The sequence below is a fragment of the Falco naumanni genome, chromosome 2, assembly GCF_017639655.2.
Source record: "Falco naumanni isolate bFalNau1 chromosome 2, bFalNau1.pat, whole genome shotgun sequence".
Classification (NCBI taxonomy): domain Eukaryota; kingdom Metazoa; phylum Chordata; class Aves; order Falconiformes; family Falconidae; genus Falco; species Falco naumanni.
Window position 1 is genome coordinate 7,268,391 of NC_054055.1, and position 17,441 is coordinate 7,285,831.

Here is a 17,441-nt window from a genome sequence, read left to right on the forward strand (position 1 = left end):
GTGCATTTTTATTCTCAGTCTGTTAAGTAAGATTGAAGGAGAAAGAGTGGTGTAGGAGAGGCAAAAATGCATGTTATTTCAGATGTTTCAAAATGTTAAGGAGGTTTAATCACAGAAACCTCTAGAAGAAGAGTTACTGACTAAGAAAAAAGATGGTGAAACAATACATAAATTAAAAGTCTTGATTTCAAGTCTGTTACCGGAGAGTGTTTCTCTCAAGTTATTATATGGGGCTTAGAGTCATATTTTCCAAATGGCACTTAAAATGCTGGCAAAGGATCCCAAATGCCAATTTCAGTTCTGAATTGAGTATGATAAGGATAATAGAGTGTATGGAAGGATATGCACCAGTTACAGCTAAGGATACTGCAACTTTCACAACATCTTTCCTTTGAGAAGTCGACAGTATTAACAGAATTTGAGCTACAAAACTGGAAAGATACAGGATCAAGAAAGAAATTATAGATTTATTGGCAGCTAGGTGAATATTTATAAAAGGATTCCTGAAAATATCTACATAAAATTGCATCTTCTTTGTGTGTTTCCACAGAGAAGTAATTAATAGAGCTGAGGTTACCACAGACAGTACTAGAAGAAAAAAAGTCTGCAAGGTAAAGAAGCAGCAGGCAGAGATGTGAACTACCCCAGTCAGTATATACATGCTGTGCTATTTTCTCTACAGTTCCCTGTTGAGCTGCAGCAGTAAGCGCTGGGTGTAATCCATAGTAGAAGAAGAGAAGTCACAGAAGAGATCACCAGATCATCACTGGAAGAATCCATGAGACCATCCCAGCTGTTCTGAGCTCGATTCGCAGCAGCAGCCATTAGATGACATTATTTTCACACAGCAGAGTACACAGAGCCAGGTACTGAACCATGAACTAGTATGGTTTACAAACATCTATACAGTGCCAAAAGCTTGTACATGAAAGCCAACTTAAACTCATGTACAAAGTAGAAACTATGAACGTGCGTCAGTATGGTCACCTGCAAGATGAATCTTGACGTGCTCAGAAAGATCAGGATCCTACCAGCAGAAGACATCTTTTTTGCTTTTGATCCACTTAATGATATTAACAGTTGTAATAAATCTATTTCCAATAAAACCAACAACAACTTCAATAGCTACAATACTTATTGAAATCATAAGAACTGGTGGCAACACCTTGCTGGTTTGGTCACCTCTGCCTGATTAGCCTGTGGAGCTGTGCAGGATGTTGAGCAGACCTGATGGTATCTGACTAACCCCAGCTCCAGACATCTGGAGGAAAGACATCTGGATATGGCAGTGGAAAATAATTGTTGGTGTCCTTGCTGAACATGCAAATCAAAGAAGGATTTAATAATTTATTCTAACCTTTTACACACATAAGATTTGCCTACACTTTTCCTAAGGGATGTGGAATAGCCAGTGTATTAACCTCCTCATTTTTTGGTTTGTTTGGTTGGTTGGGGTTTTTTTTAAGACTTTGACAACAGGGTAAGAGGCAGCTGAGGTCATTTGGCCACTGGAAAAAGTCTGAAAGTTCTTTGACAGTAAAATATTAATTGTTTTTCTGGAAAGTTGACATATACTTCTGGTATCCATTTCTCGACAGAGTAAAATGACTCACAATAAAAGGGAGATCAAGCTTCTAATCTGAATGTGGTAAAAACTTCAAGTTTTTGTTGAACCGTTCAGAAGAGAAATAGCTAACTTAGATTGGTATAAGTACATTTCTTCATTAACTTATTGAAATGAAAAAATGGATTTAAAATCTCCATAGCTTTTGCTTCTTGTCAATACTTCATTGTTATTAAACATACATTGCAGTTTAGGTCCCTGTAATTTCAAAGACTAGGAGGGTTTTTTCTTAAAAGGTAAGCATACTTTCTTCATCACAACAATTCAATTAAAAAAAAAAAAAAGAGAGACACATATACAAAATATTGTCTATCAATTTGAGATTTTAAAAAGCCCAAGGGAAAAAGCAAGCCAACAAATCTAAACTAAGAATACATTGGTATGTTTACTTTTTCTATCATGTTTTTCACCAAAAGTATTCAAAATAGTGGAAATGTCACATCTTACTAAAATATATATACATATATATATATATATATATAAAGAAGTGTAACTCAATGACTAACATATATTTTAAAGTTATATGCATAAAGCTGCCTGTATGCTGTATACACGTTACATAATTACAATAGTCAGTTACCCCAAAAATGTAGCCAGTAATTTACTCAAGGGAACATGACAATAACACTTTATTTTTATGCACTTACAAAAAACAGCACTGCAATTATAAAGTAGAAGAAACTACAAGGGAGGATACAATCTAGAAAAATAAATGACTAAATTGGATTCTCAGCTGCTTTAACAGCTACAAAATTCTATTCTATCTTCATATTCACTATCAAAAATAAGATTTTTAAAGAAAATCTTATCTAATCTTTACCTACCCATTTCATTTTCCTCTAAGCAAGGCCAAAAATGGGAATAACGACTTGAGACACGAAGGAACATTCATTCCTTGAGGAGTTCCACCAGCTCCTCCAGAAAGAAGCCACCACACAAACTATGCATCCTGGTAATATTTAAGGTTTTATAGAATCAGGTAAAGGAAAGATCCTGTCCCTCAGTGCTCTGTCAGTGGCCTTTGACTAATGTGCTCTGCTCCCAAGAATGGCTTCTAAATAAATATTTTCTTTTCCTTTATCTCCTTAAGAGCTTCCTGATGGACTATATTAGTGCTATCACCTTCAGGGATTCTCTGAAGGATGAGTCCACTGATGGATGCTGGTGACACATACCTGCAAGCACCAAGATACAAAAGCCCAGTTTATGGATGACAGCAACCAGGACCTGATCATACCTGATGCTGGATCATCATAGTCTCCCTTCCTGGTATGCAGTTCCTTGAATCCTTCTGTTCACCTTCTTGCCCTTTCTTAACTTCACAGAAAGGGTTGCCACATTATTGCTCTTTAGTAGACTTTCTTATGAGCTACATAGTTAATAGTCATGCTCAGACCAGGTTTAACTGGCAAAGGACACACAAAAGACCCTAGAATATGTCACAGTGCCTTGAATTTATCCTCCAGGGGAGCGTTTGGGTGAGTTTATAAAAGCAGTTGAGCCACAAAGTAAAGCAGAGACTAACAATTTTTAAAACCAATCTTAGGACAATGTTAGTGTGACACAAATAGTAAATACTGAAGAGAAGCATCTGAATTTATGTTTTCCCTTGAAGATAAATCTCACTGTACTCAGAGAAGTCAGGTTCAGCTTACAGGATAACAGCTTTCCTCTTTTGATTCATGGATTCCAATTAACAACGGTAATTAATACACTTTGCACAATCACTACAATGATTTTAATTGTTGAAGTAGTTAGAGACATTATTGTCTCTAGTGGAGGAAACAGTTTCCGATTCTTGTAAAACACTGCCTGTTCAGCTCATTCAGAGATCCATGAAGCATTAACTGGTATCTGGTTAATCTTTTGGCATTTTACTGTGATCAAGAAGCATATGAATATGATACTGGAAGATTTATTTCTGTTATTGTTCAGGAAGATGCATATCTTGGAAATGTCACTGATGAATCATCCCCAACTACAGTCACTGTTTCATAATTTTTAGTGAAAAGTAATTGTCTATGGCTGGATTGGGGATAGGAAAAATTTTAACATGTTCCATAGGACTGGCTTTTTCTTCTCATAAAGTTGATGCTACTATTTTTTAAAGCAAGAGCTTTAATTTTGGTGTGAGATGACAGGTACTTAGGCTGACATCACCCTGTATTGTCATCCTAGAATCCTGGAATCCTAGAATGGTTTGTGTTGATAGGGACCTCAAAGATCATGTAGTCCCAGCCCCCTGCCATGGTTGCTCAGAGCCCCGTCCAGCCTGGCCTTGAGCCCTGCCAGGGATGGGGCACCCACAGCTGCTCTGGGCAGCCTGGGCCAGTGCCTCGCCACCCTCACGGGGAAGGGTTTCTTCCTCATGTCCAACCTAAATCTCCCCTATTTCAGTTTAAAGCCATTCCCCCTTGTCCTGTCACTGCCTGCCCTTGTAGAAAGCCCCTCTCCAGCGTCCTTGTCGGCCCCTTTAGGCACTGGCAGCTGCTATAAGGTCTCCCCGGAGCCTTCTCCTCCCCAGGCTGAACAACCCCAACTCTCCCAGCCTGTCTCCACAGGAGAGGTGCTCCAGCCCTCTGGTCACCTCCGTGGCCTCCACTGGACTCACTCCAGCAGGTCCATGTCCTTCTCATGTTGGGGGCTCCAGAGCTGAGCACAGCACTGCAGGTGGGGTCTCATGAGAGCAGAGCGGAGGGGGAAAATCCCCTCCCTCAACCTGCTGGCCACACTGCTTTTGATGCAGCCCAGGATTTGGGTGGCTTTCTGGGCTACAAGCACACACTGCTGGATCATGTTGAGTTTCTCTTCCACCAACACTCCTAAGCCCTTCTCCTAAGGGCTGCTCTCAATCCATTCTCTGCCCAGCCAACTCACATGCATGACCTTGCAGTTGGCCTTGTTGAACTTCATGAGATTTGCATGAGCCCAACTCCCAATCCCATCAAAGTCCCTCTGGATGGCATCCCTTTCCTGCAGTGTGTCAACCACACCACACAGCTTGGTGTCATCAGCAGACTTGCTGAGCATGCACTCAATCTTACTTTGGTCGATGTTGCTGACCAAGATATTAAATAGTGCCAGTCCCAATACTGACCCCTGAAGAACGCCACCTGTCACTCGTTTCCATTTGGACATCAAGCCATTGACCACAACACTTTCAATGCAACAATCCACCCAATTCCTTCTCCACCGAGTGGTCCATCCATCAGATCCTTGTCTCTCCAATGTAGAGACAAGGATGTCATGTGGGACAGTGTCAAATGCTTTGCACAAGTACAAGTAGCTGACAGCAGTTGCTCTTCCCTTATCCACCAGTCCTGTAACACTCTTACAAAAGGTCATCAAACTTGTTAGGTACAATTTGACCTTAGTAAAACAATGCTGGGTATCACCAATCACCATATTTTCCATGTGCTTTAGCTTAGTTTCCAGAAGGATCTGCTGATCTTGCCAGGCACAGAGGTGAGACTGACTGGTCTGTATTTCCCTGGATCTTCATAATTTCCCTTTTTGAAAATAAGGGGTATGTTTCCCTTTTTCCAGTCAATGGGAACTTCACTGGACTGCCATGACCTCTCAAATATGATGGATAGTGGTTCAGCCACTTCATCTACCATTTCCCTCCTGACCCACAGATGCATCTCATCAGGTCACATGAAATGAATTTCCTTAGATGGTCTCAGACCTGATCTTCTCCTGCAGCAGGTGGTTCTTCATTCTCCCAGTCTCTGCCTTTACCTTCTGTGACTTAGGCAGTGTGGCTGCAGCTCTTGCCAGTGGAGACTGAGGTGAGAAAGTCATGGAGTATCTCATCTTCCTCCATACCCTGAATAACCAGGTCTCCTGTTTCCTTCCAGAGAGAACCCACATTATCCCCAGTTTCCCTTTTATCAAGGAAGTACCTATAGAAGCCTTTCTTGTTGCTCTTGATGTCTCTGGCCAGATGGTATTCTATCAGGGCTTTAGCTTTCCTAACCTGATTCCTGGCTGCTCAGACAATTTCTCTGTATTCCTCCCAGGCTACCTGTCCACCCCTGTCCACCCCCTTCCATGCCTGTAGGCTTCCTTTCTGTGTCTGAGTTTGCCCAGGAGCTCCTTGTTCATCCATGCAGCCTCCTGGCATTTTTGCCTGACTTCCTCTTTGTTGAGACGTATCACTCCTGAGTTTGAAGGAGACATTCTTGAATATGAAGCAGCTTTCTTGGGCCCCTCATCCCTCCGGGGCTCTAACCCATGCTACTCCACCAAGCAGATCCCTGAAGAGGCCAAAGCCTGCTCTCCTCAGGTCCTGTATAGAGAGCTTGCTGTGCACCCTCCTCACTGCCCTAAGGATCTTCAACTCCACCGTTTCATGGTCACTGCAGCCAAGGCTGCCCCTGAGCTTCCCATTCCCCACCAGCCCCTCCTTGTTGCTGAGAACAAGGTCCAGCATGGCACCTCTCCTCTGGCACTTGGAGAAGGAAGTTACCATCAATGCATTCCAGGAACCTCCTGGATTACTCATGCCCTGCTGTGTTTTCCCTCCAACAGATATTGGGGTGGCTGAAGCCCCCCATGAGCACCAGGGCTTGTGACCGTGAGGCTGCTCCTATCTGTCTATAGAGGGCCTCATCCACCTGGTCTTCCTAGTTGGACAGCCTGTAGCAGACCTTCACTGTGAAGTCACCTGTTCCTTCCGTCCCTTTAATCCTGACTCATAAACTCTTGGTTGCATCCTTAGGTGGAGCCCCATGCACTCCAGCTGATCATTGACATAGAGGGCGACACCCCCTCCTTGTCTCCCCTAAGCATCCTTCCTGAAACGCCTGTATCCTTCCATTACAACACTCCAGTCAGGAGCCATCCTACCATGTCTCCGTGATGCCAATAAGATCACAGCCCTGCAGCTGTATGCATGTCTCTAACTCCTCTTGTTTATTCCCCATGCTATGTGCATTTGCATAGTGGCATTTAAGTTGGGCCCCTGATGGAGCTGACTTACTGGCTGGGTGGCAGAATTCCTCTGTGCTGCTCTTCAGGTGCTCTCCTGCTGACCTGTGATTCCTCACCAGGCCCTGGGCATATCTTGCTGGCACTGGCATCAAACTGGTAGGAGTGGGATGGATTGAGGTTCCCCTCCCCCAGCAACTTTAGTTTAAAGCCCTCTTCTCCAGCTTGGCAAGCCTATGACCGAAGATGCTCTTCCCCTTCTCTGACAGATGGACCCCATCAGCCCCCAGCAGACCAGGTTCCTCAAAGTGGGTCCCATGGTCTAAGCAGCCAAACCCCTGGCTGTGGCACCAGTCCTGGGACCGTTTGTTGATTGCCAGATTCAACTGGCCCTTTCAAAGCCCTGTTATCCTCATTCATCTCTCTGCATGCTGAAATGTGGCTTTTGGTGCCCTCATCAACACCAATTCAAATTTGGATCAAATTCCAAAATGTGAAGCTTTGTAATGTGATAACTTCATCATATTCAGAGGAAAAAAAAAAAAAAAAAACCAAAAAACAAACACATTCCAAACAAAATCCAACATGTTAGAGATGGACATCTAGAATGTCTGTGCAGCTGAACTCTATTTCAACCTGAGAGCCAGGGTTCCCATCTCATGGAGACATGAAATGTATAAAGGCTAGTCCGTGACTTAGAAGTGAGGCTGAGGTTAGGTTGCTTATCTTACATAAGCATGGGGAAGCACTCCCAAACCTGGCAATTTACATTTAACTTTAATAGTCAGTTCTTGGAACAGCAGAGCTGGCAATATTCTGCATTGTAACAGGGTTTGGATGACTAGCGTAGGTATTGATAGTGTATCATCTGAAGTGTGGATCTTGTACATCGTAAGTCACAAGCCAGCAGTGCTCTAGATCAACCTAACTGCAGTGCCAGGATCCTGCAGTCTCCCTCCTGTCTCCTGCCTAAAAACAAAATACCCAGCTGTAATCCTGGAATCTCATTTGGGATTATACCTAGAGAGAAAAACTTTGGAACAATTTCAACTTTTTACCCATATTCTACTGATATTGTAAGGTTTTTTGTTTGACTAATGTCAACCATTTGCTAGCTGCTAGTATGTTGCTCTACCACAACTAAATTAGAAGACTTGCAAAACAGTCCAAGAGCTGAAGAATTAATGTTATGTTAATGGTAAACGTTCAAATCCCTAATAGAAATGACAAGGAGATGAGAATAACTTAGTTTTTGCTCAAACTGTGAGATTAAAAAAATAAAGAAAAATGTTTTATTTTGAGTTGGAGTAAGGACGCTGCTTTCCAGGCAATTGTAGTAAATTTAATTCCAGTGGAGAAAGCAGCTACAAGAGCCTCACAACATTTGTTCACTTCTACATCATTAACTCCTTGGTAAATGAGGTTTTTGCAGCCCATAGGAAATTGCACACAGCGATTATAACGCATTGTGTCATGAAGTCTATCGCTCATTGAAATCTCTGAGCACTGGCATAAGACAGTGAACTACTACTACAACTAATACCCTTCTAGTAAAATAATTGAAAGAAACAAAACATGGGGAATACTTCTTGTACAAGACACAGAAACAGGCAAAAGAAAACTTGCAAAGAAAATTATATGGAACACCCATCAACATCTGGGTTTAAGGAAGTGCCCAGAAGCATCATTCTTGGCTCTATTATCAGCTGTTTGCATCCATGACACTTTCCAAAACGGTTTACCTGGTGTTCCTCACATAATTGGCAAGACATAGAAGTCTTGTAAACCTTAATAATATATACTGTGTCTGCTAAACAACAATAAATTATACTGCCATTTATCACATTCCTGACTTTATATTACAGAAAGAAATAATGTTGCAAAATATCTAAAAAATGTGTGTGAAAGGGTGATAATCTATTTTGCCATTTATTTGCAAGTTTTCATGCTGCTCTCATTATTGTACTGGAGATAATGTGCTGTAATTTTCAGTACAACACAATTATATTTTTAAAAGATTTTTTTTTTCAGGAAGATGTTGCCAACATCAGACACAACTAATGGAAAGAGTCTTCTGAAATACTTGCAAGAGGTTGAGAAGATCGAATAATGTACCACAGATGACAAGGAAGATGTAACTGCAATTTTAAGGAAATAAGAATGTATGTACACCCCAAAAAGAAGGATCAGGTGATAGCAACAAACTAATGATGATTATCGGTTGCTAATTGCCATGAACAGAGTTTAATACACACCTTCATTAATTCAAGACAGTATTTGTAAAGAGGAGTATATGGTTCATGCCATACAAAGTATGAAAGGAAACGCTCACTTCCCAAGCAACAGCTGGATACTATCTGCACCACATCCTCTTGTCTCCTCCTCTCATCCCCCTCTATGTGCTCTAGTGCTTAAGAGGACCACCTCCAATACCTTGGAGATTCATGTAATTCGCTCCCAAATTCACTTTTCCACAGACTTTTATCAAAACCTTGTCCCATACCAGTTTAACAGACCAGAAGATTACTCATCTTTTCCCTACCTAAATTCATTCCATGAAAGAACTAGCTTCTCACCTCTGCTTATGCCTTCCTCAGTCCCAGATAAAGGGCTACTCAAAGCTTTCTCTGCTGTACCTAGGGATGAGTATTGTGTTGGCTGGGTCAACAATAAAGCCTTTCGTTTTCATCTCCACATCAACATTGTGAATTATCACTGTCTGCAGCCATAGTTACATCCTTATCTGATCTTTGTTCCCGTGACTGGAAGAGATCCTCTGGGCTGATTTTCTTTCATTGTGTGTTGCACAGCATCAGTCAGAAAGCTTAATAAGTTATAAGTTATAATAAACATTGCTCTTCAGGGAAAGCTTTTCAATGAAAGCGTATTGACCCTCGGTTTTCAGTTTCAACAGAACACGTATTTTTCTTGCCCTTGTTAAAACAAAACTTTTAAGCGTGACTGAATAATTTAAACTTCTTAGTTTGCCATGTTCATGTTCAGTTTCCCTTGCATTCAGCTGGATACTTGCAAAAATTTCAATGATCATACACAAGATCTAGGGAAAAGGTCTTTAATTACATCAGTCACAGCAAGAGACCTTGGTAAGCTGCATTGTCATGATGCCATTTTATGCTTTGAAAAAGCCAGTGTTGAATCACAAGAAGGATTGCAACTTAAATGTTTTTTCTTGTTAAGAAAGGGAGGAAAGGTTGGGGAAAACCCAGTGATGTCAGAAAGTTGATAGAAAATGCAAATCATAAGGTAGACAAGGTGTGCTCAATATTCCCCTTTTTAGGCTACCAGCAATTAAGTTAAAATTTCTGGATCACAGGATACAGCAAAAAAAAAGGAGCATGTGCAGAAATAGGCAAGCCCCAAGCTGTTTTTTAAAGATGTGGTAAACCAAATTTTAGCCCAGGAATTCTGGGAAGTTCAGACATCTTGAGAAACAGCTTTACAGTCCCTTCAGGGACTTGCAGAGCTGCAACTGCTCCTTGTCTCACATGCACCGATAGTCTTTCACAACATCAGAAGTCACCTTGCCACCACTCTTACCGCTCCTCACAAACGCTTTGGAAGACCTCTTCTCCATATCCTAGCATTATTACTCTGTGAAATAACTACTGACCAGTATCTACTTTCCAGGAATCTACTACTGATGTTGGCTGGTAGATCTTCCCTGATCATTCCATTTCCTGCTACCCAGAGTCACTATGCTCAAAGGAGTGGAGCTCTTTGCTGAGACAGATTACTCAATGACCAGACTTTCCATAAAACAAAATTGAAGAAAGACAATGCATTTGGTTTACTCTATTAAGGAAAAGGTTAAAATATTACATTAAATGAGATACAGAGTTGCAAAATTATAGAATAATTATCAAGCTTCTGTTTGATACTATAATCTCCTCGATCGGTCCAGCTTCTCATTGGATTTAGGAGGTTTTACTTTCTTTTTTCTCCTCCTCCAGGAATGCTTTATCCTAAAGTCCATCTGGCTACTCTGCTGTTAAAATTGGAATTGCATTTCATGTGTTTCTTAACAAGCCTGAAGGGTTAGAAAACTGCTTCTCAGTTCTCTTTCCCCAAACCATGGATGTAAGAACAGCTCTCTTATTTTCCATGTTGATTACATTTTATGGTTAGTGTATTCCTTTCCACCCAGCTAGATTTTCCTGTTCACATAGCTGTCAAAGATTACAGTGAAACCTCATGCAAAGTGGTCATTGCACTAGGCTCAGCACTTAAAATTTGCACTTAGCTTCACCCAAAGAATAAATACACGTTTCTAACACAGATGCTAGACTTGTGCGTTGGAGCATGTTTTCTGAGTCAACTTCCCGTATTCTATCTTGTGTTACATTTCAGATGTCCTGCTATCACTAGCAGTTATCCATTTCATGATGCTAGTTTGGAAATACCATTGTTAAAAGTTGTCCTTATTCATGACAGCCTTTTTAGCATACCCCTGATGTTAAGATTGCTTATAGACTACAAAGACATAAAGATAAGCACAACCCTTATGATGTGTTTCTACTACAAGTTGAGCTATTTTACTTAATCACAGCCCATGTATATAAAGTGCATGAAGCAGAACCCACCTCTCCACCTTCCCCACCACTCCAGCTTTCTTCCTTCACTACCTATTCCAAAATCATGAAAAAAGCACTCAGGAGTGGTTGCAATAAAAATAACATCACTTATAAAAAGATACATCTGTAGTGCTAAAAAATACTTTCAGCTTTACACAGTGCAGTGGTTGACTGAACAAAGGAGACATGCTGAAGAGTTAAATCACCCTCAAAAATGCACCCCCCCACGCATCCACACACCCTGTCCTGAAAAATACTATTCAATAACATAGTTTTCTTGAGTGTGCTCTTTATTGTGAGCACAATGAGCACTGAATCGAATGAGTAACTACCATCTAGGGTAGGACTGACTTTCAGTATGGATGTTTACATATGCCTAAATGCCTAAAGTGCCTAAATCATAGAATCATTTAGGTTGGAAAAGACCTTTAAGACCATCAAGTTCAACCGTAAACCTAACACTGCTAAGTCCCACTAAATGTCAATGTCTACATCTGTGCTGTTGTCCACTGTCTCACAGCAAACAAAGAGCTGGCCAGCATAGTCACTGGAGCCTGTGGAGAGACTCGCTTCACCTAAAGTAGGCACCCAAAGGCAGATCAGCAGAGACCACCTGTGCAGTCCATTTACCTGTTATGCCTAAAGGCAGGAGAGATGCCTACTGCCACCAACGGTGCCCAGAGATATCCAGGATATCTGTACAGTGCAGGCAGATGTGCCACAGGCCTTCCCAAAGATCCACCTCTTCTTGCTGCAGCAGCTGGAAGCAATGCAGGATGCTTCCATACGTAGGCATTTAAATTGACTCCTACCCTGAGACTAAAGGCCACTGGCTGAGGTGACCTCCAGTAGCTGCCAGGTCTCTGTCCAGTTCTAAGGCATATCTGCCAGCTCTCTACCAACGGCTAGAAATACCCATGGCTGATGGCACCGGATCACTACATTTGGCTAGTGAAGGAAGCCCCAGTGCCCAGAAATAAATCACTTCCATTTTGTCATTGGCTATATATGAACCCCAGATGGACTTGGGAACCAAGAATTAGAAAAGCTACCAAAATAAAAAAAAAATGGAACCCACTTTTATATAAAGTATGTTAAATAATATGTCTAAGAAACAAAGCCTATCCATAAACTGGGGCTAGTTTGGGGGTTTTTTTTCCTCCCTTTCTATTTCATATTACTGGATTTTTTTATGTTTAAAATGCACATGTTGATATTAGAAAGTTGTTCTCCATTTCCAAATGCATCTGACAGGAAAATTTACCTCATGACAATACATTTGATGTTTAGATGAAGTAGTTTCATTTAAATTGCTTTATACATAATTTTCCATTTTAACAATTTTTTTCCAATCCTTTTAAAAATGCTACTGTACTTTTCATAAGCAACAGCTGAAATTCAGAAAATAGAAATATCTGTGTTTGCTGTTCAAATGAATCTATCAGATAGAAGCATTTAGTGAAAAAAACTTAATGTAGTGACATCATTATGGATTATAATAGCAGGATGCTGTACCGGCAACCTTAAATAAATATTTTTTAATTATAAAATTTTAAGTGGTTATTTTTTCCAACTCTATACCTTTAATGTAAATGTGCACCTAAGTATTAAGACCACAACAGCATTTGCAGGCCATCAGCACTTCAGCACCATTAGCAAACAGCCTCACACCGGTATGATGCTGGATTCACTTGTGTTTGTATAACCACTGTGCCATTTTGACAGCCAACCGCAGTTCAAATCCCTTTGTCAATACTGTACACCACCTGTGATGCAAATTTAAATTAATCCCGATTTTCATTGCTTGCTTACACTTTTTGAGTAATGTAAGTGACACATGTCACAGCAAATCCTACTCACCCTGGAAGTCAGCAATATTTCTGGCACTGCCTCTAGGAGAAAGCAAATGTTATCTGTTCAGAAAGATTCACATGGGAGACTCTCCTTGTACTTCTTCATAGCTAGTATGAAGGGAGCAAAAGTCTGTATCCTGATAATCTTTTTTTTGATGCACACCATTTAAGGTCCATCTTCTGTACAACGTTGGAGTTGGGTTCATTTGGTGTTTTTAGTCCAAGTTCTGAGCCATAAACAAAATTAATAAATTATATCCAGTTCAATCTCTTATTTATGTTGCAGTAAGTACATTTCTACAGTGGTGTAAGCATCACTCGGTGTACCACAATACCATGAAATTCATTACCAATGTGCCTGGGTCCAGATATTATTTTTCAATATCCTATCAGCTTTTTAACTTTGAATTAATGAAATGTTACTTTGTGTGCTTACTATAGCAAGGGGCGAATGATGCATGAAATAAAAAGCTGTCAAATCTTGAGAAAGTGCTTAGAACAATAACACCTGTCTGCTTACTATATTCAAAGAGTTCAAATTATATTATTCTCAAGTAAGAAGCACTGAAACAAAATGATGGTCACTTCACAGGATTGACTTGGAACATATTCAAAATCACAAAAACCCTGTGTATTTTTTTCTTATGTTTTAGGTTAAAATGAAACAAACACAAGGTCAATTTATCCCTTTATGAATTAATTTCTGCATATGGATGTTTTGTGGGATGGTTGTAGTCAGGCTTCCATAAAATGAAGGATTAACAAAATTCTTCAGTGTGGGAAAACAGACAATTCTGGAGGATATGACGTGTAGGTACATAAAAATCTCTTACATGAAGAAGGTGAACAGGGTTCATCATTTACTGTCTTTTCCAGTACAGGAAACAGGCAGTATCAAATGAAAAAGGAGTTAAAAGCAAACAAAAGATGGTGTTTCTCCAGATAACACATAGGGAAGATGTGAGACTCTATCAGAAGATACTACCAGTGCTAAAATTCTGCACGGATTCAAAGGATGAATGGGCAAGCCCATACAAATGAAATCTATTGGGTGTTACTTAGAAACATCAAAACCATTTCTGGTTCACATAGTCCCTGTAAAAGTTTAATGGCTGGGAAAGTATCAAGAGAAAATAGAATTTATGTTTGCCCAGTCTGTGCCATCTTCCCTAAGCGCCTCTCTGGTGCCTTCAAAGGGAGGTCACCGGGCAGAGGGACCTTTTGTCCCAACCAGGAAGACTGAATTAATGTTACTGAGTTGTGCTGCCTCTTGTCACTGAACTTTTTTATGAATAATGGCAATTATTTCATGGGTTTGATTATGTCTTACTACAAAATATAGCTACCATGCCACAGATATAATTATGTGTTTTAGTGAAGTACCTGGATCCCAGAAAATAACTGAATCCCTTTGTGCCAAAGGCTGTAAACACACGCACAGCACTAAAAGCAGTTTTGTCCCACATAGCATAAGGACAAAATGAGCTCCAACCACAATTTTATTGTATCCAGAATGGTTTCTTAAATGAAACAATTTTGCCTGTTCAGAAGGATTCATACTGCTGTTTCAACTCATAACTCTTCATACCCAGCAATAAAGCAAAGAACAGATTCTGATCCAGTTCTATCACTTTCACATGACTAACGCAGTAAAACACAGTGGAATTATTCTTGGTTTACAGTGTAGTAAATGAGAATACAGCTCATTTCGGAAATGTCAATTAGTTATTCACTTCATTCCCACTTAGAAATAACTGCTCTTTTATTGCAAAACACCTCATTTTGACTATTATTTCCAATGATGTTCAACTATTTTGCATTTAGCTTTACTATGCAGATTTGACTAAATCCGAGAAGGTGAAGTCTGACTTTCCCTGGGAAAAGCAGAACACTTCAAAATCTCTCCAGCATCTTTGCTACAGCTTTCCTTTTACCTGACTTCAACTTTTCAAAATTCTTATTTTTGGGGATGAGGAGAAGGGAGGAACACCCAAAAATTACTGAAAGTTTTTGTTACATTCTGAGTATCAAAAGCAGTAATTGGCTTTAATGAATGGATAGGTCTGATTGTCAAGATCTTCTCAGTGTACATAAGTTACATATCAATAATTTATTAATTTAAAGTGGAATAAGGGCGCATTTCAGTGATCCAGCTGGGACAGTGTAATCTGTCCCCGTGGCACAGAATAGGTCATCCTGCTCCTACCAGCTGCTGCTGGTTTGCTTGTACCAGATCTGGTGCCCAGTTGGTCTCCACCATGGGTTTTCTTCTTTCACTGAACTGACAAAAAATTAACATACCAAAACAAGCAAACTTAGCAAATTAAATTAGCTCAGTGAAAGCATGAAGATGAGTGCCAGAGGCAGCTCCTATGTGGGACAGGCAGAAGAGTTGGGAGAGTCTGGGAGGAGAAGGTAAAACAGGGCTGCTTTTTACATTCATAGCAAATTATTAGGTGGACACAACTGTACCACACAAATATAAAAAACACAGTTCTGGCAGGTTGCAACACAATCCTCACAGTATTTTGTAAACAATTTCATGCACTAATTAACTATTTTATCTGAAGTTCCCATGGGACTCAGAGGAGAAAGATGCTCTGTGGTGTAGATCCAGCCAATCTGCTCTGGATGAAGACACCAGGTCGTTTTGGTGGTTTTGCCATAGGGCCAGGGATCCATCTGTGCGTACTGAGCAGCTTAGGCCAGTATATTCACATTCTGGATGGACTAAAAATGACTTCCTCTGTAAAGAAGCTTTTAAATGCTGTTCTAAGCATAACCTTCAGCAGTCTGTTAGTCTAGATTCATCTTCCATCTATTGTATGATCAAAGTTGGTCAAATACAGGGTCCAAATCTAAAAGCTTATTTATATAGGTTTTAAAACAGTGTTATTTCACCAATTATGTAGTTTAATATTGGCTTCTGTTAGCAAATTATATATCAGGAGTTACCAAAATGCTCTTTCGCCCTTTCTTTCTGTCACACTTAAACAGACATGGAGCGGTTTAAAGAGGTAACTCTTCTATGTATATTGTGCCGAGACTTGAATCAACTCAGCATTTATGGACCAAAAGCTTCTACACTTGTTTTGCAAGAGACTAACAGCATTTCTGATGTAAAGCTACAGAGGTCACAAATCCAGAGGTTGGTTTGAAACACGGGCAGCCAGGAGATTATATTTATTTCCCCCCACTTTCTGCACCTAGATGATGAATACGATTCTGTCACGTCCCCTCCATTCAGGAAAAGCTTGTGTCTGACTGTTGTAGTTGGCCTGGCTGATCGAACCCCAGCAGCTACACTCTCCTCTTCAGCTCCCACTCCCCTCTCGGGCTGAGCCACAGAGTCAATATGATGACTAAGGGCAGTAAAACTCAATTTCTCATTCCGCTGTGCTTCACCAGGCTGCCTTGTTATTTTTAAGTCTCTCCTCCGTCTGGTGGCATGCTCTTGTCCCCATATTTCACTGTCTTCCAGGGAAGCATCCATCCATTTATCTGATACCACGTTGCCCCCTAGTGCCAAACGCTTCCCTTCTTTCATGCTTCACTCCATTCCATCCGCTCCTGCAGCCCTGACTCCTTTTCCTGCAACATTCCCAGTTGTTGGTTAAGGGTCTTTTTGTTTTGTTTCGGTTTGGATTTAGAACCTTTTCTATGCTGGAAAAAAGTTTCTTCATACTTTCATATTGGTTGAGCCAGGATTATTTTGATTCCAGTTTGCAAGAAGAGCCCCAGCTTCTGCCCTGCTCTCAACCACAGCTATTTATATACAAGGGGCTGGTTCACCCCAGCAGGATTTATGCCACGGGGCTTAGCTGTTCCAGAAATCAGCAGTGACTTTGCCTCCATCAGCACGACAGCAGGTGGCCAGTGATACCTGGTACATATAAAATTCATTGGAAAATGGGAAGCACAGCAAGAGTTTGGGGGAAAGATGTTAATCTAATCCCAATTCTCTAAACAGCCCCCTCCACCTTGCTTTCCTAACAGAGGTTATTGGCAAGACATTCTTCCACACACTAAGGGTTTGGCAATGTGAACCAAGCTATTCTCCCAAGGCTTTGGGGAGAGGAGCTCTCATCCTAAAAGCTTGGTTGGTGTCTCATGCTGCAAAGATTGAACAACTCTGGAGTCTCCTGAGCAGAAGAAATGGAGCAGATGAGCAATTTTATTCAGGCAAGCAAAAGGATTTTTAGTCCTGGACTTACAGCACTAAGCCTGCAAGGGAGGAGGCAGCTGCAAGCTCCCTACCTCTTCCCTTGCAAGTAAAGCAGGACCATGCCCCATGAGCTCCTCATTGCTTCAGTACATCTGACTTCCAGTGTCATTCTCATCTGGGCTCTGGAAGGAGGAGGGAAAGCCCCAGCATGCAACCATGGCGCCTAAAAACTCTTTGTGTGTTTGAAAGGCATATATAAACTAGCAGATACTGGA

The 17,441-nt window shown here is 40.8% G+C and overlaps 1 pseudogene; it reads right to left on the minus strand.

Annotated features, from left to right (window-relative positions):
- Positions 1 to 223: 223 nt before the first annotated feature.
- LOC121083229 lies at positions 224 to 16,548 on the minus strand (annotated as a pseudogene).
- Between the last annotated feature and the right edge of the window lie 893 nt (positions 16,549 to 17,441).